Here is a 25,914-nt window from a genome sequence, read left to right as displayed (position 1 = left end):
CAAAATATTCTGAGAGTCAGGCAACATAGATTTTTCGGGCAGTTTTTGGTTTGAGCCCTTTGCATCTGGAGTACTTGAAAGCCTCGCAGCATTTGCATTTATTTCATTACCCAGCCCAGACTTTTTTGCAATTGCAGAAATCATTTGCGATAGCGGATGACTCACAGTCGGGGCTGGATGAAATTGACTCATATACTCAACCACAGCTTTCCTGAGTTCTTGTCTATTAAATGTAGAGTCAGATTTTTCATTGCTATTCGCTTGATTAGCTTGGAGTGTGGGTGCAGATTGAGTCTTTGGCAACACACTCCCCGAACTAATTTCCAAATCTTCTACCACCTGCACCAGCTTATCCAACAGGGAATGAGTCAGATCAGCTTGGAGGATGCTCGCGCCATTTCTTGCAGTCCTTTTCCTTTCTTGCGTCAGGTTTAAATATTTTTTAGTTATGGCATTAGATGCCAGCGTTGAGCATCTTACTGGTTTTGACAAGGATTTAAAGAACTGTCTTGTTTGTCCATTAGAGACCACTCCTTTGGTCTTTTGATTTTTAGATTACTTTAAGTTTGCATTATGTTCAGAATTTTATTTTTTTGTGTTTTTCGCAAAAATCGTATAAGCCTCTTTAAGAGGCTGTGCATTTCTTGACTTGGAGGGAGCAACAACAGAGGCAACTACCAGTGCATCCGCAGTCAAAGGCTGAGGAGGCAAGGGTACTATTTCCGGCACCTCTACAGATAATTCACATATAATGCCCTCCACACAAGGAACAGCAGTCTTAGAGCATTGTACGCTCTTACAAACTTCAAGTAAACTCGACTGCGCATACAATCGCTCAGTTAAATATTTCTGGACTGATAATATCTCTGCGAGTTGTTTTAATAAAAGTGCAGAAACTCCATCATCAGACACTTGTCTCTGGGCCATGGAATCGCTGAATAATTTCTGCCAGCTAGTCATATTTTCAAGATTAGTGTGAAGTAAATTAACCTTTGAATCCAAAACTTCGAATAATTTGGCAAGAGACATTAATACAGTATTCATTATTTCAAGTGTTACCAGAGGTACTTTTTTGGAGGGAGAGCCTGAAATTGCAACCAAACTATTTCTATTCGCTCGCCTAGGAGTCGGAGGAATGAATGATATGGAAGTTTCAGATTCTGGAATATTTTCATTTTCAAATAATGCCGGCGATTTTGAGAGGTTAGATTCATCTTCCTTGGCCGAGAAACAAGAGTTCGATGACTCCAGATCAATAACCGCATTGTCTACAACATTAACAAGATTGGGATTATTTGGCACTGAGCCAACAATACCTGAATGAGCATTCTGTAGGATCATGGTATCTGACAAGGAAATATTACATAATTGTTTATCTGCCTCATTGCCAACATTCATATCTTGTTCTGTCGGTGAACTCATTAGGGGGGTTGCTGTGCAGCTAAACCATCTTGAACAATGAGGAGAGGCTGTGCCTCCACATTCGAGACACTTAAATTTGTGAGTTCTGACATTCGTGCCATGGGACATGGAGAGCGCGAAGAAGCAAACCCAAAGTCTCGAAGATCACCAATTAAAATATTGGATCGTGTCCGTTTCTTCGTCGGGCGTTTGTCCCAGTGAGCCCCCTTCACAAAAGGGCGAACTGATTTTGGAGTGGACACAGGGCTGTCTTTGGACGAGGAGTCAAAAAGCACGAGTAATCGTTCGGGGCATAGCTTGTCTGTGCGCAAGGTGAACATTTTTGTCCTTTTTCTTCGTTACAGTACTGCAGGGTAAATCAATAATAAGGCTTATAATGGCTATATCCACTAGTAACACTAACTAGTAATGATAAAAAAATAAAAGGTCCCTCGCTATGCTATCCACGACGCTGCGGCAAAGCGGGAGTTAACAGGGCTTTACACGGGTGCGCACGCATTGCGCGCACGACTGTGTTTATATAGCTCCACCCAGTGATAAGTGAGGAGAGCCTAAATAATTAAAAAAAGACGTGTCAGAAGTCAATTTGCAATGAATATGCACTTTTAGAAGTGTCTTTGCTTCATTCTTCACCTGTTGATGCTTGTAGTTCGCTGGTGATCTGTTGCAGCAGCAGCAAACAATATCCAAGGGAGAACGCTGGAAAAGCAACCCGCGGCAAAGCAGGACTTAACGGGGCTTTACACGGGTGCGCCGTGCTTCAAACATTCATTTAGCAACAGTTTGCAATTTCGGGGGCCTACAGACACAAGTCTTTGGGCCTCATTACACGTATTTTACCGATTCCGCCTTGGTGAAAGGGGGAATTACCGCCCCATTGGAATTAATTAAACATTTGTTATAAAGAATAAACATGTGAAATTCACACAAATGCTCAGTATCCAGCACAGTGTGTCTTAGCTCCTGCATGTCTGAGAGCCAATGCGAGGACATACCACTACATGTTATTGACTAACACAGGGTGCTCGCTCTCCCTTCTTAATAGAGTCAACACAGGCACACCATACTAGGTGTAAGTTATATACACTCTGTATAGGGTGACCCATCCTCAGCAAGCCATTCAATGAGACAGTTTACAGTGACTTCTTCCACTGTTATATCACGCAGTCTTTTCCTGCTGGGACACATACCCCTCTGTTAGTTTGCTAGCTCCACACACCAGTCCCAGACAGAGTAGGGGTTTACCCTTCTGTTTCATAGTACCAAGACAATAAGCCACCTGCAAAAAATGTACACTAAATTCTCATAATTACAGGCAAGAGAGCTCCATTTCGTGGTCTTAACACACGTGACCTAGCAGAACAAGACAATGCCCATTCAATTGAGGTGGACAGAGAGAAGCTACTCTAACCACATCAGTGGTGGAAAGATGCAAGTGTTGCTCCCGAACTGCCAACTGAATGCACTCTCCCAGGCTTCAGGTGATCCGAGGTGGCAACATTAGGGAACACAAAGCCCCTCCATGTTCATTCTTATTGCCTTGAGAAGGTACACTCAGCCTAGTAATCATCCAGGGTCCCAGGGCTAAGAGGACCCACTCTACCCAATCCAGAGTCACCTTTCACATGAAGCTATAATATGTTGCAGAAGCGAATGGCCTCCCTATGACCCTACAACATTGTAGATTGAAACATGCAGAGGCGGTCCCAGAGGAGCCACCAGATATGGCTATCCAATAGTAGAATTAACCCCTATAGGACATGTATCTAGTTCACCTAAACTGACCAATGTAAATGTCCGATAGGTTTCGGGGACGGAGCTCCCTTTTGTGATGTCACACCTGGATAAAACTGGGTGATACACGCTCAGAGGACGTGAACCCTGGAGAACTCATGTTTTTCTAGTGTGATCCCTGTTGTTTTGCTAGATAATAAAGACAGTAAACCTGGCCCCATGGCTGAGTCTTCCGTTCTTTCTGTGGGAAGTTTTTAATGGCACCGAGTGTCTGTCTTCTCATAAGTGGGGTGTCTATTTTACAGCCGCCGCTACAACACTGCTCTATCAATAAGGGCTCTTTCTCCATAAGGCTAAACATGTCCTTCAAAAAAGCCACTAGAGCCATGGTGAGACAAAGGTGCCTCCCGCTCATTTGTCTCAACCACAAATTATCTGAAAACACTCTGTTTTCTGTTTTTATGCTGTTAGTATGGTCACGTCATGCTAAAAGCATGATTGCAAATGTTGCCCTACACTCACTCACTCACTCGCTCACTAACTCACACACTCACACAGTCACGCAGTCTCACTCACAATCAGACACAACACATACATTGTATTCACAATCAACACTAATGGTGTCCTCTCCCTTTGGTGCAGGGCCACTGCCTCTGTTATCAGGCACTCGCTCTGCTCCTGTCCTCCAGGTCCAAGACTCACACTGAAACCTTGCTCAACCGAAGCCTACCTGTTCATGGCTTGCCTCTGTACCTTGCTCATTTTAGCTCCTGACTTCAGATTCTCTGCATTTCCCACTCCTGTCTGTGACACCTTGGACATCATCATGTACATGCATGGCCTAAAACACAATGCTCAAGTCACATGATCAGGATGACCTGGCAATATGTGATACAGTGCAAGGCCTATTGCTCTAATGGGATACCACTGAGACAGCACTCCCTAGTATTACAACTCTGTCCAAGCAGGTGGCAGGGGGGCACAGAGGGATGTATGGTTAGGACCCTGATGGGCAGCTGCTGCCCTTCCCCCCATTAGCCATGCAACTGAGCATTGCTACTGCTTAGGTTATAGTGCTCTTACAGGTTCAAACAGCGGTCATAAGTCACACACCCATAAAGGCTGTGGCCTCAACTAACTTGATCACTGCTAGAGCGGACTGATCGGTCACAGTAGGGGGATTGACAAGTTAATGCTAACTATTTTGAAACACTAGCACTATGCAGAAAAGCACTTGTTGGACTTGGCCTCAGGGAGGTTTAGGGCAGATATGACTAGCATGCCAGCTAGCCCGACATTACTTTTCTGATGGAGTTGTGGAAACACACTGGAGGTTTCTATGTATGTAAGGGGTTTATAAAGAGAAACTAAGCTGGGAAGGAACTGAACACTGACACTGACGAGACACCAGACCCTAGCCACAGGCTTAGATTTGTGGAAACTGTGATGAATCTGAAAATGTCCTCACTACTTTCCTTGTGGTATCCCCTCTCCATGTGGCCAGGGGAGCGTAACCTGATGCTGACCCTGGAGGCACCTGTGTGAGGGAAGACCACATATGGGGAGGTGATCCTCAGGGAGATGGTATGATATCAATGGAGGAAGGCACATAACCCGCATTCCATCTTAGGAAGGTTCCCTCTATTCCCCATGCCTTAACGGCATATTGTGACACTCTCCCTCAACCCCATACCAGATCTACTTTAAACACTCCCAGACATGACACATAGGACTATGTACCAATCACTGTGACGAGAAAGAGGCAAGGAGCAGTAGTTATCACTCCCTAAGGGATCTCATACCAATTCCCTCAACATCAAATAAGGCATGACGATATCACCACTGGGACGATGAAGAGAGATCGAGCAATGAAGATCGTGAAAACCAGCAAGTCCACAAAGTGGTCTGGTTTTTGGAAATTCCCCAATCAGCCTGGGAAATGTAAAACTCCTGCCGCAGGAGCTGAGGGGCAGAAGGAGTTGTGAGAATTGCAGAGGCTGCAGGACACAGCGTCCTGCGCGGAATGCAACTGGCATAGCGGGACAGTGAACACTCCGGGAGACTGTGTCGGAGCACGGGCAAACAGCAGCGGAGGAAACGAGAAGGCAGACGACTCATCGCCCAAGAGTGAGAGGCAGCGGGAACCATGTACCGAGTGGCAGAAGGCGCAACGGTTGACAGAGGGCACGCCGAGCCAGTAAATAGATAGGAAAGAGTGCAGAGAAGTGCAGTAAACACTAAGAGCACGCTGTAACATAGAGGTGTCGCTGAACCCACGTGTTAAGAAAGGAAGAGAAACCCAAATAAATGAGAATTAACTGGGAAATGGGGCTAAAAACCTTTGTTGAGGTGAATACAGTAAAAACAGGAATGATATGCCAGCGCCAGGCCAAAGTTGTTTCATGGATAAAAGGAAAAGATCAAAGCTTACAAATACATGTATGAAAATCCTGGTATGGGAACACACCAGGTGAAGGTAAATGCGTACAAGTAAATGTGCGTATGTCCTGACAGGACAGTACACCAGGAGAAGATAACAACATATACATAATTGTGTTAAATGCCTGGCAAAAGGGCTTAACAAATGAAGAGAAGTGTTTTGCAGCGATTGCATGAAGCCCTGGCAGGGGAGTATACCAGGCCAAAGCAAGTGTGTGTATAACTGGTAAGAAACTCAAGGAGGATACCTACCCGTGAGTTTGTGAACTGGGAGAATCTTAAGGAATAGCAATACCTTTGAAATCCTTATTGACGGTAAAAATATTCCATAGGAAGAGCTGTGCCCTTAAGATTCTGAGATGTATGTTAAAGAAGAAGAGAAATCTGGGGAAGGGAATTATTGTCCCTGAGAACTATGAACATTTTCTGCTTGATACCTTTTTGTTGCAGTTGAAACTTTTGGTTGGATTTAAACATTTGAACACTTTTCAAGAGCCAAAGAGAATACCCGTTACACTGTCTTAGAGTGTGAGGGCTAGAAGAGTATTACGGACACAGGACATATTTTGTTGGACATCTTGACAAAGGACAGACCGATTAGTTTTTGGTTGAGGTAGGGAAAAACCTCCTCGAATAGGGATAGTGGGGCATTTTCAAACCCCTTTTTGTTTTTAATAAAAGTGTATGGCCAAAACCATGAGTCCTCTGTGTCCACGTCTCATTCCTGACTCCTCACAAAACATTATTGCCACTGAGCCAGGATGGAACTTACCATTGGTGGTAGTTTGCTGTCATGATTCCTGCCCCTCATGTCCCCAGCCCTCCAAGATGTCAGGATGGAGCCAGGACACGATCACCTACATGGCCCTCAAGGGCCTCTCCATCCCTCTAAAGACCCACTTGGAGTCAGACTTGGCGCTTGTGGCACCAGACTCACTCACTCCCATAGGATAACATTGGGGATTGGACTTGTAGTGCATTGATGGGGACAAGATGGATGCCCCCACATATTTCGGTTCCCAGAACTGCATGTGCAGTCTAGTCTTTTGGGTGTGGTTCGGCCCAAAGATACCTGGGATACCCAGAGACTATTTAAGCCACGACCAGGCTGAGAAACATGCTTTGCGTTTTCTGCACCTGCAGCGTGACACTCACCGTGTTCGGATCGGTCTCCAGTAGGCCTGGATCTTTCTTCTGCACTCAGCTCCTGCAAGAACAAGAACACCGTTAGGAACAGCCTTACTTTGCGGCGCTTCTGCCCATCATTCATCGCTCCTTCTGTTCTGCGGGCATCCTCGGCGGTGTCATTCCAATCCCGGCACGCTGCTTCCTAGGGAAAAGAAAAGAAAAAAGGCATTAGTAAGCATTCAGCAAATCTTCGCTTATTTTTAAAGACTGTATGAGCTTCAAACGCTTACCGGAATCCCAGCCGCTCTGGGGGAACTCTGTCTCCGGAACTTCTCATCCATCTGCAAGAGGGGAAAGACACTCCAGGTTAGCGTGGAAACATCTAGAGGCGCCTCGTGCATCGGGCTCTCACTCACTGTCAGCGCTACTCATCTCAGCAGCACGCCGCCATCCCCGAGACGCCGGCCATCATCTAAGGAAGGAAAGGAACGAAGTTAGAGAACTGTTCAAAAGACTCATTATACTTACCTGTCGGACTCTTGCCAGTGAAGTAACTAGGCAGCAACAAGCCCGCATCAATCAACACGCCCCTGCGCTGAAAGCAGGACGGAGAGCACACTTTCCAAGAAAACAAGGTGAGCTGTGGATCAAAGGGAAGGGTTGGACCCCGGGGAAGAAGGGGTTCAAGTACACAGAGACAATAGGGAGTTAAACTCTACCAATCCTGTGTCCCAGGCCCAGTCTCCAGTCGAGTAGACTCCAGGGAAGGGTTTGAGGTCGTAAGAAGTCAGAACAGGCTGAGTGACATCCCCATGGATACCAGGTGAGCGTTACATTTGCATTCAAATTCAGTTTGTAATGGAAAAACACTGTGCTCTGTTTCTCTGTGAGACGATATAATTAATTGTATGTGTATTACTTTATAAACTTATTGGGATTTCTCATATTCACACACAACCTTATTTACTCAAGCTGCTTGGGCCCCTGGACAATGACAATGTGTGGAATACATGAAGCTAGTTCAAATACCTGTACTAGGCTGGCCACCACTACGGATCCATGTCATTTCATCGCAAGATGTTTTTCCGCTGGGTTTTTTACCATGATTTTTCTTTACGAAAAAACCCATCGAATTTTTTTAAAATAGTTTTTTGGGGGCTCCGCCCAACCCCCCCCATTTTCTTTAATTTGTATTTATTCCCAAACACCCACACCCCATATATATAATTTACTAACCCCCCTAAAAAATTCAATGGGTTTTTTCAAAAATAAAAACTTCGCAGTAAAAAACCCAGTGAAAAAACATCCCGCGATGAAAGGACGTCGTACCACCACTACAAGCTATTTCTGGACCGGTTGACATAAGTGGAAGGTGTTTTCTCTTATACATATATGTGTGGATTTGACAGACCTTTCATTTTTCTTTGGCTCAGAGTAGGCCCTTAGTGTTAATGTGCACAAAACAAATCTTCTCGTATCCAGACACAATGATGAAGAGTATTTCTTAGAGTGATTTTCAAATTTGAGGTTTAGTTTGGGATGTGGTCCCTGTTTAGCCTGCCTGGGTTCTAAAAAGGCATAATGCTTCTTACCCCAGCTTGTAAAGATGAATTATTTCTGCCTGTGGCCTCATATAAGCATTGACAGAGTAAAGACAATAGAGAGGAAGGACTCTGGTGAGACTCCAGAGCCCTACAATTTGGCTGAAAATATCTGGCTTGCGGATGTTTGGTTGCTTCAAAGAAATCGAGGCGTGCAAGTTGATCCTAACTACCAAAATGATGGTTGGTATTCATTAAAGACTTATGATGATTACTTGTTGCAGAAAGGTAATGCTAAACCAAAACTATATATAAATATATATATATATATATTTGTTTTTAGTGTCATGGCTGAAAAAGAGAATCAACCTTTCAATATGCACACGACAACATTAGAATTATCAGAAAATATAAAGTTCATCATCCTATGAAATTTCATACATAAAAGCATGCAACATCATGAGAATATATAATAGATCTTTCATGGTTCATTAGAGAGCTGATTGTTGAAAGAATACAATTTAACATTTTAGGTGCAATCTAGTGCAATTTAGAATATGATTTGTTAATAAAATAAAAATGGACTTTTCAGTAGTTAAAGGAGGAAGGAAGATACAAAGAATGCAGATAAATTGATTTGGACTAAATCAGCAAAAGCCTAAGGACATTAAGAATGTTATGGTCGCAATTCTGACACTTATGCATTGGCTGATAGAAATTTCGTACAACAAGGATTCACATGTTAGAATTAAACAGTCTTGAAAAAACTGTTGCAAATAAATAATTTGTTTCTTTTGCAACATTGTACAGGAAACAAGCAAATGTCTCAAACTTTCATGTTTCTTAGGTTCGTGGCAAAATCTGCAAACATTGTCAGACTTGGGAATGATTTTTCGAGTAGATAAAACATCCTTCGTTGTCCACAAGTTCAATCGAAACTGTAAGAATAAATTCTTGTACAGTGTGCATGGGAACTTTACTAGATAGAATTCTGTGGTGTGAACGTTTTTTAAATTGAATTGTTCAAGTTTGAAATGTTGGTGTGTCATACATAATTGTTGTGTATGGATCCAGTCATATCGCCATAGTTTTTGTTTAGCTTGTGTTGGATTAGTTAGTAAGAGCTCAGTTGAGATGTCAGCCGCTGCCATGATGTCAGTTATCTGCCTTCTCCAAGTTGCCATGGAGTGATGTTTGGTGGAGGTCCCATAAATGGATAAGGCATACATTAAGGAGGCAGGTTTCAAGGCTAATAAACATTTCCTGTATACGGAGCACGACTTCCAAACATAGGAAATGTTTAATGAGAGGAGGCCCAATGTGTGTCTCACTGTGCACAATGGCTGACTCACTGGTAAGGATATAATTTGCTTACAAAATAGGCCCTCTAACCACAACCAAAATAATTTCCGATCTCCAGGCTCTGGTATCAGCACCATACGTGATTTTGGGTAAAACCTTCTGAGTATAGAATTTAAGTAGTGGTACAGTGGAACATTTGCCATATTTCATGTGGATGATGCGAGCTTGAGCAAGAGCTGTAGAGACATTCTTCCTTAGCACTAAAGAATAAGGGAGATCAGAGATGTGATTGCTGGTGTTTAAACCTAGGTAGAAGTATTCATTGACCACTCGTAAACGAGTTCCATGTAGGTGCCAGGTGTTGGGGCATTTATTAATCTGGCACCTGGATGCACACATCTTGGTCTTCTCTAGGTTGATTGTAAGTAGATTCGAAACAGCGTAGTTTCCTAGTGCAGTGAGAAGATTGTGCAGGCCCTTTGGGGTTATAGATAAAAGGACTAAGCCATCTGTAGAGAGCAGCCAAGGCACAGTTTGATGACCTAGTTTTGGAGAGTCAGAAATGACTTTGTCAAAATGATGCCTCATATCAGATATAAAAAAGTTGAATAAGGCGGAGGCCAGTATACAGCCTTGTTTAAGGCCTCTGAAGGTAGGAATAGAGGCCGAGAGTTTCCCATCTAGAGTCAAACAAAGCTGAATCGTGTCCGTATGTAATTGTATAATCAGAGCCTGGTTGTAGGCAGGACATGCTGCGTTGATTAGCTTAATTCAAGCAGGTCTCTGGAAACAGAGCCAAAAGCAGTCTTAAAGTCAAAGAATGCCAGGTAGACAGGCTGCTTCGCTTGTTGTTCATGCATTTTTATCGCATTGATGGTTTGTACGTTGAGTGCCGTGCCTAGTCCCGGGACGAAACCCATTTGAAAGAGATGCAGGTCTTTGCAAGACATCCAAAAGTTAAAGGGCCTCATCACGAGCTGGGCGGTATCCCGACTGCAATACTGCCCCACTGTAATAGCCTTAGCACCCACCTGGTCGGGCAGTATTACCGCTGGATCACAGGTGGGGCGTTAACGGTAAATACCCATTCCCCATTGGGTCCATTGGATCCAATGGGGCATTTTCAGCGCTAATACTGCGGGCCAATACAGCCGGCGGTAATGCCAACAAAAACAGGGTACTAAATGGGATTTTCACCTCCAGAAAAACATGGAGGTAAAACTGCCCATTAAGCGCCCAAATTGTGATAGGGCCAGCCCTTAAATTCAGCGGTAATACTGTTACCGTCGCCTGTAAGGGCTACAGCCTAGCTTGTGATGAGGCCCAAAGTCTCTTAAGATTAACTGAGCAAACAGTTTGACTAGAGCATTTAGTAAAGTGATGGGACGATAGCTCGCTGGTGATTGACGATCACCCTTTTTGAAAATTGGAACAATAATTGACTTTTGCCATGAAGGTGGAATTTGCTGCCGCTTCACAATATGGGTGAAAATACTGTATAGAACTTTGGCTCAGGCTTCAGCATGTGATTTTAGCATGGAGTTACATCGGGCCCTGGAGCTCTAGAAGAACTTAAATTTGAGATGAAGAAAGTAATGTCTTCTATATTAAAAGCGATGGTGATGCCATTGTAAGCGGTTTGCATTGAGGACGGTTGAGGAAAAGGAGCAGGGTTATATAAGGTGCGATAGTAGTGGTCCCAGACTTCTTCTGGAACCACATTAATTTGCATTGGTATATGAGTGATGTGATTCACCCGATTAAGTAGACCCCAAATAAAGGCTGAACTTTTAGAAGCTTATCCCTGCAACATCTGTTTGACGTCTTTCTGCATAATCAAGGCGCTGCGCTATTTGATCCAATTATTATATCGTGTTCTAGCTTGCCTCAGCCTCAAGGACCTAGTTGCCGGTGGCAGGTTGGAAAGTTTTCTTTTGCACAGGGTAAAAGAAGTTTTCATTTTGTGTAACTCGGGATCATATGCATGTTTGTGTCTATGAGTGCACTTGGAAAATGAGGACGGTTGCAGTTTGAACATCAGCTGAGCCGCTACATAAAGACGATCAGAGTATATTAGCTCTGGATGTAACATGTCTTCTTGACTTAAGATGAGTGTATTTAGATTTCTCAAAGATTCTAGGGTCCATCTGAATTGGTTTCTACCACCAGAAAGTGCAAGAGCAGGTCTATAAAATTGCAACTGAGGAGAAGAAAGACTCCAGGTCCAAGTTAGTGACAGAAGCTCATGATCGCTACGTTTCTGGGGCTTTATCTGAAGACGTTCAATGATTGCAAATAACTCACTATCTGTATAAATATAATCAATGATCGCTGTTTGCTGGTCTCTTTTCCATGTGTTGTGGCGAGGGATATCACCAGTAATTGCACCATTAAGCATGATTAACTGTCTCTCATCCATCAATGAAGACCAGCGGTGTATGAGGGCTGCATTCTGAGGGGTGCTTTTTGGATAGACAATGTATATTGAGATCTCCAGCTAGGATGATATGTCCAATTGAACAATCATTGGTGATTAAATATAACACAGATTCTAAATCATGCGGGAATATCATTTTTAAAAACTGCATGCCAGATGCCCTCTGATTCTAAGTGCAGCAATAATCGTTATTATTATCACCCTATTTTACAGCACTCACTCAATGTATCGACCGTGGTAGGAGGAAAGCAGAGTCAGCTCAGTCCTGGGATTTGGCCCATTTTCCTGAAGGCAGAACATATACATATGGGCAAGCACTTACATTGTGCTGCTGTCTTTCTTGCTCTTTATGTGCTATGTTTCTGTCTTGAGCTGGCGTAATATGCAATACATCTGTGCCTTGAGAATTTTCAAGATTTTGAAGACAACTTTATTCAGGGAACCACTGGTGACCTGATGTGGTGATATGTTCTAGGAATTCCCCTCCAAGTTCACCAGAATGGAGCCAGAATGTAAACTGCAGACATCCATTTTTCAAAGGACAAATGTGTTGAGGGTTGAAAGATAGCCCACGTACTTCCCAACATATTGCAGCCATTTAATTGTATGCTAATTCTAATTGTATCCAATTCATTGCAGACGATGATTGCAAGCCAACACACCTCTCTTCCAACAAATTTCAGACATCACATTACAGGCCAAACCACCTCCCTATCAACTCATTGTAGCCATCATATTGCAAGCCAACTCACCTTCCTCCTAACACATTGCAAGCCAACTGACTTCTCTCCCAACTCATTGCAACCATCTCACTGCAGGCCAACTGTAATCCTCCCCAACTCATTGCAGCCATCTAATTGCAAACCAGCCCACCTCCATACCAACTCATTGCAGCAATTGCACTGCAAGCAAACTCACCTTCCTACTGATACGAAGCAGACATCTAATTGCAAGCCAGCCTACCTCCATACCAACACATTGTATAATCTCATTGCAAACAAACCGACCTCTCCGCTCATTGCGTCCTCTCATTACAAGCCAACCTGCCCACTATCAACTCATTGCAGCAATCCCACTGCAAGCAACTCACCTTCTTCCAAACTCATTGCAACCAACTAATTACGAGCCAGCCTACCTCCATACCAACTCGTTGCAGCAATCGCACTGCAAGCAAGCTCACCTTCCTACTAATTCCATGCAGACATCTCAATGCAAGCCAACACGCCTCCCTACCAACTCATTGCAGCAATCTCCTTTCAAGTCAGTACTCTCTTCCCAACTCATTGCAGCAATCTCATCACAAGTCAACTCACCTCCATGTAAATTCATTGCAGTCATCTCATTGCCAACTCATTGAAGCCATTTCATTGCAAGCCAACTAACCTCCATCCCAACTGATTGTAGGCATCTTATTGCAGGCCAGCTCGCCTCTGTGCCAGCTGATTACATCCAACTCATTGCAAACCAACTCACCTCTGTCCCAACTCATTGTAAGCATCTTGTTGCAAGCCAGCTCACCTCTGTGCCAGCTGATTACATCCATCGCATTGCAAGCCAACTCACCTTCACGCCAACGCATTCCAGCCATTGCAAGCTAAGCCATCTCACGCCCAACTCATTGCAGCCATCTCATTGCAAGTTAACCCACCTCCCTCCCAACTCATTGTAGCTCTCTCGTTGCAAAGCAACTCACTTTCCTCCTCATTTATGGCCTCAATCACATTGCAAGACAACTCTCCTTCCTACCAATTCATTGCAGCCATATCATTTCAACCCTACTCATCTCACCCCCAACTTAGCCATCTCACACCACTTTTTGCAAACATTTCAGTGCACGCCAATTCATCAAAATAATAATTTGTGGTCATTACATCTCACTGAATTTTGGAGTTCATTTTATATTGCTTTCCTTTTTAGTTATTTCCCATGCTTCTACAATGCAAAATTAGGGAAAACTATGTTGATACACCTTTACCCTTAGTACCCTTATCCTCCCCATTACCTACCTTTCCTATTTTCTTAATCGTTTCCCCTCCTTCACATTTCCCTATTTGTATGCCCTTTCCCTTCCTGTTTAATATTTTCAAATTAACTATTTGAAAAATGAAGAGGGAGGTAAGAAAACCAAAAAAAAAAACTCGGGGAGTATTTTATTGAAACCAATGAGTGCACTTTTGGTGAGTTGGCTTTGCAATGAGATGGGATTTCTCTGAGATGGCTTTCATTGATTTAGCCGAAGTCAATGGGTTGATAATGAAATGATCTTGCAACGCCATAGGATAAACACAAAAGCACTACCAAATATAAGAATGTATTACATATATAGAGATATTCCTCTGTCATGAGCTGGCATGATTATTACAAATCCATATAAATAAGGAAGAGGTGGGAAAGAAAAGAAAACTAGGAATAACAATTTGATTTAAAAAATAATGAAATGAAATGATATTTTATTTATAGAAAAAAAAGAAAAACAACGATCTTACTAGGCCCAGTGACATTTAAGAAAGCGCAAGTGCATGGTAAAGGAAAATGGGGGAAAAGTGCATGGAAGGGGGGGAGTGGAAAGTGCGAGGAAGAGTAGAGAAAACATAAATAAATATTAAATAGAATAAATCATAAATAAGGGCAAAAAACCATGGTAGTGCAGCCAGCAAGTGGCAGGCGAAAGTTAGTCAGAAAGGTAAATCTGATAAGTGCAGAAGGAAAGTGGGCGGGGGACGGTATGGGTACAGATACAGAACCCTAGTGCAGAATGGTGGCCTGGAGGCAGTGCAGGAGGGTGGCAGGGTGAGCAGGTACCTGGGCCCGAAAGAACAGAGGGTGGCCAGATGCACAATGCCAAGAGAAGAAACATATCAACAGGGGAGAAGGTGGGCAGAGGTAGAGGCAAGGAGGAAGGTCAAAGTTACCCTATGACATATCTCGTGTTTATACAGCAAATTAAAATGTATTGGTGGAAAGCACGGTATGTGGGTTGACTGGCAGACCTCCAACGCACACTTAATAAAAATACAGCCCGCTACGGAAAAAAATGCCCCTATGTCTTCTCACATCGTGGACATGTCCAAAAAGTCTCACTACTAGCTGCACCTCCTCAGAGGTATTCTACCTTTTCTGATCTTCCCCCAGAGGCTCACTGTCTACAGAGCCCTAGTTCTTTCCAGACTGGACTACTGCAACAGTCTCTTTCTCAATCTTCATACTTCTACTCTCCGACTTCTTCAACTTATCCAGAACAGCACTGCAAGGCTTATCCTTGGCCTCAAGCCCGGGGACTGCATCTCTGTGGCGCTGAAATCACTCCACTGACTCCCCGTGGCTGCAAGGATCAATCAAGTTCAAGTCGCTCTGCATAGTCCACAAGGCTTTCTGGGGCTGAGCCCCTACTATCTAAAACACTCTCTTCCCAAATACGCTCCTTCTAGAGCCCTCTGCTAGACCTCGTCCAACTCTCTGCGCGTGAGCCATTTCTCCAAACAGAGATTTGGGGGTAGATCCTTATCCTCTGCAGGTGCCTCCCTCTGGAACAGCCTACCTACCTCTCTACTTCTTCCTCAAGAGCTACCTCATCTCTTCCTCTTTCTCTCTCCCTCTCCCCTGCTAACCTCCTTTCTCTTTGCTTCTTTTCCTATTATCTTCTCTTCCACAACCTGCACAGCTAGGTGACTGGTCACCTGGTGCACCTCCAGAGCCCCACAGGTCTCAGGCTCCCCCGCCAGTCCTGCACTTACCTCCGGGGCTCTGCACTCTGACTGGTACTACTATATGCTCCATGAGAGGTGCAACCACTCTGCACTTGACCCAGGCCCCTGCTGGACTGGGCGCACTTGTCCCCCTCCCTCGCACTTCCTGTTCTGCGCACTTGCATGTCCTTGACCGTGAATGTTCTAGGCTTTGCAAATCTGTCTGTCCGGTCCTCCATCAATCTCTCCTCCCGAGCTTGGTTGTGCTTGAAATACTCCTTCATAGGCGCATTGGATGACCAACTACCAAGCAATCTGAAATGTCTCCAGGCCAGCACTGTAGTTTATTGATTTGTATGCTCCTCCCCCTCTCCACCCCCTTTTCTCCTCTCACTCGTTGTTAAGCACTTTATTAGTAGATATGCCTCTGGCCTAGTATGCTAGCTATTATTGTTAGATCATTTGGAATCTTCAAGGCCTAAGAATGACAACTGTATTCACTTGTTCCCTTCCCCCCTTGAAGCACTTTGAAGCACTTTACTTGTGTATACGTGCTTTACAAATGTACAATTACAATTACCCAGGACACCTTTTGCAAGGAGAACAAGGTTTAATCACACCAACGAAAGATGCATGCCAGCAAAGAACTCTGCTAACATGGAGTGCACTGACAGAAACAGCATAATCAACAGGTTATAAAGGCACACAGTGTCATAAGTCATGTAGATTACATAGGTTACAGATCCAGGTGGCTGGTTGGTGCGACCCTATACATACACCGCCTGCTCCATGAGGGATGCGAGGCCATCGGTCCCAGCTTCTCCTGCTCGTTTTCTTCCACGTGGCGTTCTTCTTTGTAGGTCATCAGGCGCAAAGCTCCTAATTGGCAATCACCAATACAAATCATTGCATTCCCTATCTGTGGCCTAATGTGCACCTGGTACTGAATACATGGGCACAGAGGATACTTTCGGGGTCACGATAACTTGCAAACCCCAGCTCGATCCCAGCCACATTGGCGCCTTCCCAAATTTTCCCACCCTGGTGTTAGGTTTGTTACTTTGTTACCTTGCAGCACAAATCACAGGGATCCAGGAAGTGGTGAAATCGCCTTTCTGCTGTGATCTTCCTGATAAACTGGCAATCTAACAGGATTATGGTTGATGGTCTGGGGCTGGCTGGTGCACTGGAGTGCTGGGGTCTTGGGACGGGGGCATCTGGGCACTATAACTCATGGTTTGGACTGGTGATGGTTGGAGGCTTTTGCACTCTGTTTCGTGGGATAACTTTTCACAGAGAGCTCTCGCCCCCCTCATGGCCCTGCAGGGCACACTCATTCTGGGAAACATGTGATAATACTATTATACAATTAGAGGTTTGGGAATTTCCACAGGTTTGATCTTTCTCCCTGCTACCTTCGCTGCAACCCGAACCTTCATGCACACACTTATTTCTATGCTCTGGGCCTGGGCCTACTGCCCTGGCAGCATTGCAGCACTAGTTCTCGATTTCAAAATGGTTGCTGTTTTCTAAGATGGCGTTTCACTCCCAGCGCAATCTATACTCAAATATATGATATGCTACTTATAATGCAGCTTCTATCGACACGCCCCTGCCCCTATAACCTCCCCAAGCACCTACAACACACTCTTATGCCTCCGCCTGATCGTCCCAGCAGGATGAGTGTTTACATATCCGGCTTGCACCTTCTTACACAGATCTCAGGATACAAACAGAGGTTTAGAGGATGTTGGAATACCCCTGGGGGATGCCACTGGACAGCATTTCAGACAAGCTGACTGTGTTAATATCTGACATGGTTGCTAGTCTTTTTTTCTCTCAGATTGATGTCCTTTGGTTTATTCTATAGACTTAGTTGTAGAGGGATGGATCTGAACGCCCCTATTTAGGTTTCCTTTATTTTCCATTTCTAAAGTTTATTTGGAATGCAGAGTAATACATGTAAATTCATATATAACATTCATAAAACATACAAAAAATATATAAAACAGTACAATTTCATGAACGCAACACCAATTAATAGAAATAATCAATATTCCTTAACATTTTGCATCTCATTTAACCTAGCTGCCCGTCTAGAAATAACAAGAATGACAAAAAGATGTTTTTTAAGTTGGTGCAATTCTGCTGTTTAAAAGAGAATGGCAGTCTTGGTCCATACACTCCTTTAGAGGGACAAACAAAAACAAGCAAAATACTGTCTCGTTTGTACAGTTATCACAAATAAAAACAGTCATAAAATTGTGATAAAATCCATTGCCTTTCTGTCAATTGATTGGTGCTGTCAACAGCAACAAACCAAATCTGGATCGGTTTAAAAGTACCCACCAATTTCTACTGCCAATATGATGCAAATAAAACCATTTTGCTTGCTTGGACATGAACAGTAAATAGGCACTCACAGTCGGCGTACTCCATTTTCATTCAAACATATACCAAAGAGGGGTTTGCGCTTGATGGTGTTCAGAGGTTTGCAATCAAAGCCTTCTAGTTTTCATTGAATATAATAAAAATCATAATAAATACAATGCCAAATTAAGCAATGTTTACTAGTGTAAATTGAATATACTGAAGATATTTTCCATTTCCATTTGAGGCTTTGGATTTCCCTTTGTAATTTACGTATGTGTTAGGAAACCAGTTTCTTGACTGATTATGCAGTTCGATTTTTGGGATCACGGGGGCGGGGCTTGGCTACTTATGGGTTTTGTGATGCTAGTGTAGAACTGTTCTCTTGCCGAAGGGATGTCTATTTTGGGTGAGATACCTGTCCCTTCAAATTTTCCTTTCAAGGCGGCAGTGGCAATGTTGTCAACATTGCTGAACTCCATCCAGGTCAAGGTGCCTGCAACAGATTGAGCTCATGGAGTTTCTCTTAATGTTCTAATGGGAAAAGACCTGAGAGATAGAGGGGTAAATAATCCAGCCTAAAAAATGTTTATTTAAAGAAGGAATGCAATCCCGCGCGTGCCATGACCCGTGAGTGGACCCCGTCACATGATTGATGAAGTTATAGAGTACTACGGTTGCATTAGTATGCAGATAGCACTCGGATCCTTCTTAGTCCGCCAGGAGGAGAAAACAGGACCTCATCAAAGGCCTAAAGAAACGGCCGTTCTCATTTTGGTTAGTAGAGGATCATCAGTAAAAGAAAAGTAATACCAGTAAAGCTGAGATCGTAGACTTTGGATACAACAACCATCTTTGGACATGAGACTATTGGAGGAAGAAAATGATCTGGTCTTTAATCTTGAAATCTATCGCTAAATCCCCAGATCACACAAGTAGGTTGTAGAGCCTAAAATTAAAGACCAGATTCTTTTCTTCCTCCAAAAGTCTCATGTCCAAAGATGGTTGTTTTATCCAAAGTCTACTTTCGTTTAGGAAAAAATGTAAAACATGGCTCTTTATACAAGACACCAAACTGTATCTCCCGCACCTGTAAGTAACCTGACCTTTTCAATTTTTCTTTTTTTTTTTTTAATTGCGGTTAGACCATTTTTACAAATGCACCGACAGCAGTGTCGTGAATTTGACTCCGCAGCTAGTCTTCTGTGTTTTCTTCCTGTAGAACTGGGGATTTAGCTTTTCCATCTAGGTCCAAGCTCTGAAGGAATTTGGCTGTTGGTATAGTCAAGGATGTGGAGTCTCTGCTCATCATCCAGTTCCACCAGTCTTCTTTATTTAGTGTGAGATGTTTGAGTCTGTGTGGTCGGAGGTAGGCAGATCTGAGTGTTGCAGTTCCAGGGCAAAGTAAAAGAAGGTGTCGCACTGTCTCGATGTTGTTTGTGGATGTACAGTAGCGACAGATGTTATCCTTAGATTGTTTCCGGAAGAAAAAGATTCAATTCTTCTCCAGGACGTTTAGACGGGCTCGTAAGAAAGTTGTTCAGAGTACTTTGTCTGGGAACTTCTTCAAGTGCTTTCTAACCTCGTTCACCTTTTGCGTGTTGAGTGTCAGGTGTGCTGAGGATATGCACTCACTCGCTTTTTCTAGTGTTGCCATCCAATCCCAGATTTTCAATTTGTCTTTGACTTTTTCAGGGATTTGTTCAAGATCCCATGGCGAGCATCCGATTTTTTCCACCTTGTCGAGTTGGCTTTTGAACCAGCTGGCCATCATCCTGTTTTTCCCGTTTGTCATTTCTTTATGGATGATGCCAAGAATTATTGGCCGAGGTTTTCTTAATATTTTCCCCAGAAAAAGCATGCTGTTCCTCTCGACTACAGACTTCATTGATGGGATGGGAGTCGAAGTTGGGAGTTTCAGTACATTTCGCCAAAATAGGACTTTGAGTTTTACCCACAGTGTGGTCGGGAGTTGTGGCATTGCCTCTGCACCGTATGTTATTGCTGGTGTTGCTTTCGCTTTGAAGAAGTTACTTACTGGTAAGAGTGAACATTTGCAAAACTTTCTTTCTAAAGTCGAGGCTTGAGCTGCAAGTGGTTTTGTCCTTGCAAAGAGGTGCCCTTGCATGGTAATTTCAATTCTGCTTCGGGAGATTTTGACCCCCAAGTAGGTGAAGCTTTCCACTGTTGCCAGTTTCTCTGAGTTTATAAACCAGTGTGACTTTCTTTTTGCTTTTTTTGATTTATCGATGCTCATGATCTTGGTTTTGTTAGTATTAACGTCGAGATCATTTTCCTTTAGATAGACGAGAGACTGTCTAGTTGGCGCTGAAGGCCGATAGCCGTTTGGTCCAAGAGAATTATATCATCCGCATAGAGGAGTCTTGTGACCTTGGCCTCCCCTATTGTGGGGGGAAAGGAGCGGGTGTCGTTTTCAGTGTCCACGATGTCGGCCATATAAGCTTTGTACAGCGCTGGGGCCAGGGGGTAGCCCTGCTTGACCCCTCTGGCTGTCTTTATTGAATTTGACAGCTTGCCATCTGCGTTTAGTCGCACTCTTATTGAAGTATCGCTATACAGTGCTTTAATTGGTTCAATGATAGAAAGTGGGCATCATGATTTTTCCAATTTGTCCCATCGTTTTTTCTGTTCACGCGGTCGAATTCCTGGACCAGGTTAGGCTAAGCATACTGTTGGGTGGCCTTCCGACACTCTTGTCTTTAGGATGCTGATCAGCATGATGTTGATAGAAGTGCTGAGGTTTTTTTCAAAGCCCAAATGGTATGGATCCGCTGTTTTTGCCTCCTTCTGCCAATCCTGGAAGTCGTCCAAAATCAGGGCCCCAAATAGCTTACCTATAACAACAAGTAAAGCTATTGCATTTGGTCTGTAGTTTTTTGGATTGTTCTTTGGGCCCTTTTTGTAAATTGGTACTATGTTGGCCGTTTTCCAGGATCCAGGGATGTTTCTTGTGGCGAGACATCTGTTGAAGATCTCTGTGATCAGTACTACCCAGCATTCTGGGTCCTCTTTTAGGTGAATGTTGGAGATTCCGTCGGGGCCCGGGACTCTGGAGTTTTTCAGCATCTTTATCTTTTTCTGAATAATTGTTTTATTGTATGTTATAGTCCAGTCACAAGGAATGTGGGGTGCCGCTTCAGGTTCTCTAAGAGTTTGCTGTTTGAACAGGGTGGTATAGTGCGACAACCACTTTTCCTCGCAGACACTATTTTGTATAGCTGTGTCTGTGGATGTTGTTGTGCTTTTGATTATAGACCAAACGTCTTTGGAGTTTCTGGTACAGACAGCTCCTAGCATTGTCTCTGCATCGTGTTGGTATAGTTTTCATTGAGAAGTTTTTAACCAGGATTTGTAACTTTTTTTTTGTTCTAGAGCAAAAGCTAACTTCTCTCGGGTAGGGCGTGTTTGAGCACGTCTTAAGGCTCTTCTCGAGTGCGATTTCGTCGTCCTTAGTTCCTCGTTATATTTGTGAAGATGTGGATTTTCCAGGCCGGTTCTTATTGGCCTGAGGTGTAAGTAAGGGACGAGGAACGGACGGTACGCCAGGTTTTCTGTTCTCAGATCTTCAGTATCCAACCAGTTTTTTTTATTATAAGCAGTCGTGATGGAAACGATTGCTTCTTTTGTCTGCTTCAGCCCGGTCCCTTGTGAGTTAGCTTCGACCTGGTACGGCATTGCCGTATGTGTATCTCTAAATGAAGACCATGTTGCTGTTAATAAATTGTGGTCACTTCTGGTAGTTTTGATCACCTCGAATGACTCCATAAGTGAGTACAGTTCTTTAGAGGCAAAAATATAGTCAATGGTGCTCTTGTGACCATCACTTTCCCAGGTCGGGACCGGCGGTGAAGCTTTGTCTTGTGAGTGTGCAGGTCACGAGAGTCCATAAGGTCAGACCATGCTCGGCCTCTTGTCCTCGCTTGTACACTGTGGTTAGATTTAGTTAAGGTAGCTTGGTTTTTTCCTCCGGAATCCAGACAAGTAGCATTTAGATCGCCACATATCAAAATGTGATCCACACTGTGTGTGGTTGTTGCTTCCATTAATATTGTTTCTATGCTGTTTATGAAGTCTCTGTTGGAATGCGCCATAGGATTCCAGTAGATATTAAGTAGTAAGATAAGGTCGCTCTTTGTACTCGTTAGTTATCTCTGGTTTTTTTCCATTCCAAGAGAGTAGCTTGGATGGCAGGACATGATACCAGATTGCAATCTATTCGCAAGCTTCCTCCTGTACGGATTGCTGTTAAAAGGCCAGAAGTCAGGCGACCTTTCGTTCCTTTATTTGCCGGGGAAAGTAAGGTCTCAAAGCCATCTATACTTGGAGGGAGTTGAAGCCAGGTTTCTTGTAGGCTTAGAAGGTGAAATTGGCCTATGTTGATCTCGCCACCCTGTGTGAGGTGAGTGTGGCCTCTAGTGTTCCATGATCCAATGGTGAGTCTTTGTTGTACGATGTTGCTCTTGGGTGATGTTCTTTTGGAACTGGTAGAGGATGTTGTTGGTTGCTATTTCCTGGTATAGCGAGCCAAAGCTGCTTGGATCCATGGCCACCTTTTTGAGTCTTTGTCGGCGATCTTTTGTTGCCCTGTTGTTATTTGGGTGGGGTAAAGTTTTCCCTGGATTTTTCATTGCAGGTTGACCTGCGACTCGGACCTGCCGGTTTGCGAGTTGAGTTTCTCTCGATTGATCTCCCTTGCCCGGTGTTTGTTTAATTGTTAATTTCTCTCTTGGTTGGTTTTTTACGGGCGTAATCAGGTCTTTCCCTCCTTGTTCCCTGGACTCATAAGGCCGGTATCTCACAGCTTGCTTTGTATTATGGTAGTCATATCCTCTCTCTTTCGCCGTTGTTTCACAGAGAAGGTATTTCATCTTTTGAAGTTCCTCTGTAATCAGGAGCAGGAGTTTCTTTACTGTTTGAGATGTGAGGTGTAGAAATATGCTGTCAGTACACCGTTTGTGGGCGAATTCTACCAGTTTAATGTTGTCACTTTGAATCCTGCTTTCGTTCGTGATTCTGTCAAACAGCCTCAGCGTTGCTCTTCTGTTTAGGAAAATTGCTTCTCCTGTGTTAGATCGTTTTTCTAACTTTAAAGTTCTGGTTGATTGGCTCTTGTGTGTAAAGAGAGCCGAGGCTCGTGTTTGGTTAGAGTATGGCAGAGGGCAAGGGTTTCTGTGAATGTATCAATTTCTTTTGTCAAGAGAATTTACTTCCGGACTTTGAACGCTATTAGTGTAGGAAGTGTTTCTCTGGACATGAGAGTGATTGGATTTCTCTCTTGTTCTCTTACTGATGGAATGATTTTCGCTTTGTTTTCTTACGCTGTTGGGCGTGCCTTCGTAGGGCTTAGAGCCGGAGGATCTGCGAGTTGGTTCTTTTCTTGGACTTGCCGGATGGTGTTGACTGTGTTATCTTTCCCTGTTAGATATGCCTTTGTTCAACTTCTAGCCTGACAGTCGACGAAGCGTGCTCCTTTCTGGACTAATTCGGTTACTATAACACATGGAACAAGAGCCACTCAGCGAAGACAGAGAAAAATGCCCTGCAACCATCTGGCAAAGTATTGCCCCTACAGGCCATTCCCCATGTGGATCTTGTTCCATGTGTCCACAAACGGAGCGCACCAAAGAAATTGACCTTGGGCTACGAACTCCTTGGAAACAACGCCATCTTACAAATTGTAATACTGCTGGAGTTATCTACCTGATAAAATGCCCATGTAACTTGAAATATGTGGGCATGACAATGAGACCCATTAAGAAACGGATGATTGAACATCGGTCTTGCCTCAGGACGAAAAAGTTGGCGGCACCGATGGTCAATCACTTCATATCGAAAGGACATAGCCCGGAAGATTTTAAATGGACGATAATTGAAAAAATACAAATCCCAAAACGTGGTGGTAATTATCACAATATTCTTTTCAGGAGAGAACAGAATTGGATATTTAGATTAAACACACACAGGGGAGGGCTGAATTAATTTATCCAATGGAATTAACTAGCCGTTCTCCCAGGCTAATTCTATCTCAATTAAGGATATCTTTATACATCCGACATTGTATGACATGAGACAACACATGCACATAATAAGCAGGGGACACCCATACATTTTTGCACACCCCATGGTACGAGTTGTCTTGCACATGTTATTAGACTGTTGAGATCTCCTGATTATACTGTAAAGACAAGCTGGGTCCTGTCTAATCACCAACTTGAGGTTATTAGGTATAAGTTGTGTTCCACTTCTGTTTGGGTCCTAATATGTAAATGCTATGTATGGAGATATTGATTAGGCTTCACAAAGAGTAACATCAGTGGGAATTTATGTCTATGATGTGTTTATACAATTGCAGAATGAATTTCTACCATTAGAGCCATTTTTGAAATAATGGGCTTGTTCAAGTCGTTTGCAATCATGATATGTTTTTGCTTCCAAACTTACACATTAGAATATTTCCTAAAATCAAACATGTTAGATTGTGCCATTACAGCTACACCAGCATGTGGTGTAAAAGTAGCGTTACACCTCGTCTCTGGAATCTTTTTACTCCACTGAGGTGTCCCTTATTAACAGCCCCGGCGCATCTATATTTATATTCCGGATTTGCAAGGATTCCGTTTGAAATCCTGTATTAGTGGGTCTTATATGGCTGAGATCTGCAGTCTTGACATACTAACCTGGTATATCTGGCTTAGGCCGCCTGACCCAAGATGGCCACACACATGGCCAGCGCTAAGATGGCGGCAGGACCATAGAGTCTAGTTGGCCCCGCTCGCATAATTTTCACATAAGAGCCGGCACCGCAGATCTTAGCAGCGGAGCATTCTAGCAGGTAGCAACGTCCCGGACGCGTCCAACCACTCACCAGCACTTCTGGTAAGAGCATTCCCTGGAGGGGCCCCTTTCTCCGTTTTCGAGCTCCCGGGTTAAACCCGTAGAACTAGACAGTCAGTTTCTTGGTTGGCAAGTTTTTTGACTTGGGCTTCTGTGTTGTGTTTTTCCCAGGTACTCATTAAGAGCCATTGCCATTGCAGAGAGCGCAGCAATTTCCTTTAACAATACAGCGCCAAGGAGTGTGTGTGAATACACCCTTTAGCTGGTAAGTCCTTCCAGCTTCTGCATAGCACAGTGAAATAACATCTCTTTTGATAGAAAAAGGATGTTTTTTTAAATAAGATGTGTTTGGTAAGAAGGAGGCATCATGTATTCATTGCCTTTTTTCTCTATGCTTGCTTTACATTACAATAGGAGCTTGCAGCCCTTCAATTCGTTTGGGCATCAGTGTGACAGTGCCTGTATCAATACTGGGTGATAAGGGACTCCTCGCTCTGTATACTCACATAGGGGCTATAAGGTTCATGACCTCACACACATGCTTTGGCAGGGAAGGTAATATGGGAGCACCCCTGTGCACGACCCTTTACCCACCCCCCCAATGGTCCCAATGTTTTATGTGACCATAGGCGCCTGTTTAAAAACTACGAGCTTTTCAACTAGCCATATAGCCCTGTGATATCTTGAGATACACATCCTCCAAGTAGTGGATGCATAGCAGTAAAGACTAGCATTATATAGGAAGGGGCCCAGTAGTGATCCAACCCTTTTTCTGTTTTCTCTGTCACTTTTCTGTAGGAACAAGAAAACACACGCATGCGAGCAAGTAGCATACCCAGACAGGGAGTCAATACCCCTTTGTTATGAAGAAAGTCCTGATGAAGATGACCTGAACAAGATATGGTTATGAAACCGGTCGACTTTGATATAGCATGAGCTGGCCTCATGCACTTTTATGATCTGGGCACAAAACTACTAGGCATAGACTGAATTTACCCAA

The 25,914-nt window shown here is 43.7% G+C and overlaps 1 protein-coding gene across 4 annotated transcripts in view; it reads left to right on the top strand.

Moving 5' to 3' along the window:
- Positions 1-25,914, top strand: part of SPN (sialophorin) — a 123,872-nt gene that overhangs the window by 69,169 nt on the left and 28,789 nt on the right. The window contains exon 3 of one of the 4 annotated variants that reach the window (XR_011304391.1): positions 25,086-25,166. The exons of the other annotated variants lie outside the window; for them this stretch is intronic. The gene's annotated coding sequence lies outside the window, so the exon portion shown is untranslated. Of the gene's footprint in view, positions 1-25,085; positions 25,167-25,914 lie in introns of those variants that run through there. 4 annotated transcript variants of the gene reach the window in all.

Source organism: Ambystoma mexicanum, chromosome 3p (assembly GCF_040938575.1).
Source record: "Ambystoma mexicanum isolate Mex_15411 chromosome 3p, UKY_AmexF1_1, whole genome shotgun sequence".
NCBI classification, from domain to species: Eukaryota; Metazoa; Chordata; class Amphibia; order Caudata; family Ambystomatidae; genus Ambystoma; species Ambystoma mexicanum.
The sequence above is the reverse complement of the archived record's forward strand: the minus strand, read 5'-3'. Positions and strand labels throughout refer to the sequence as shown.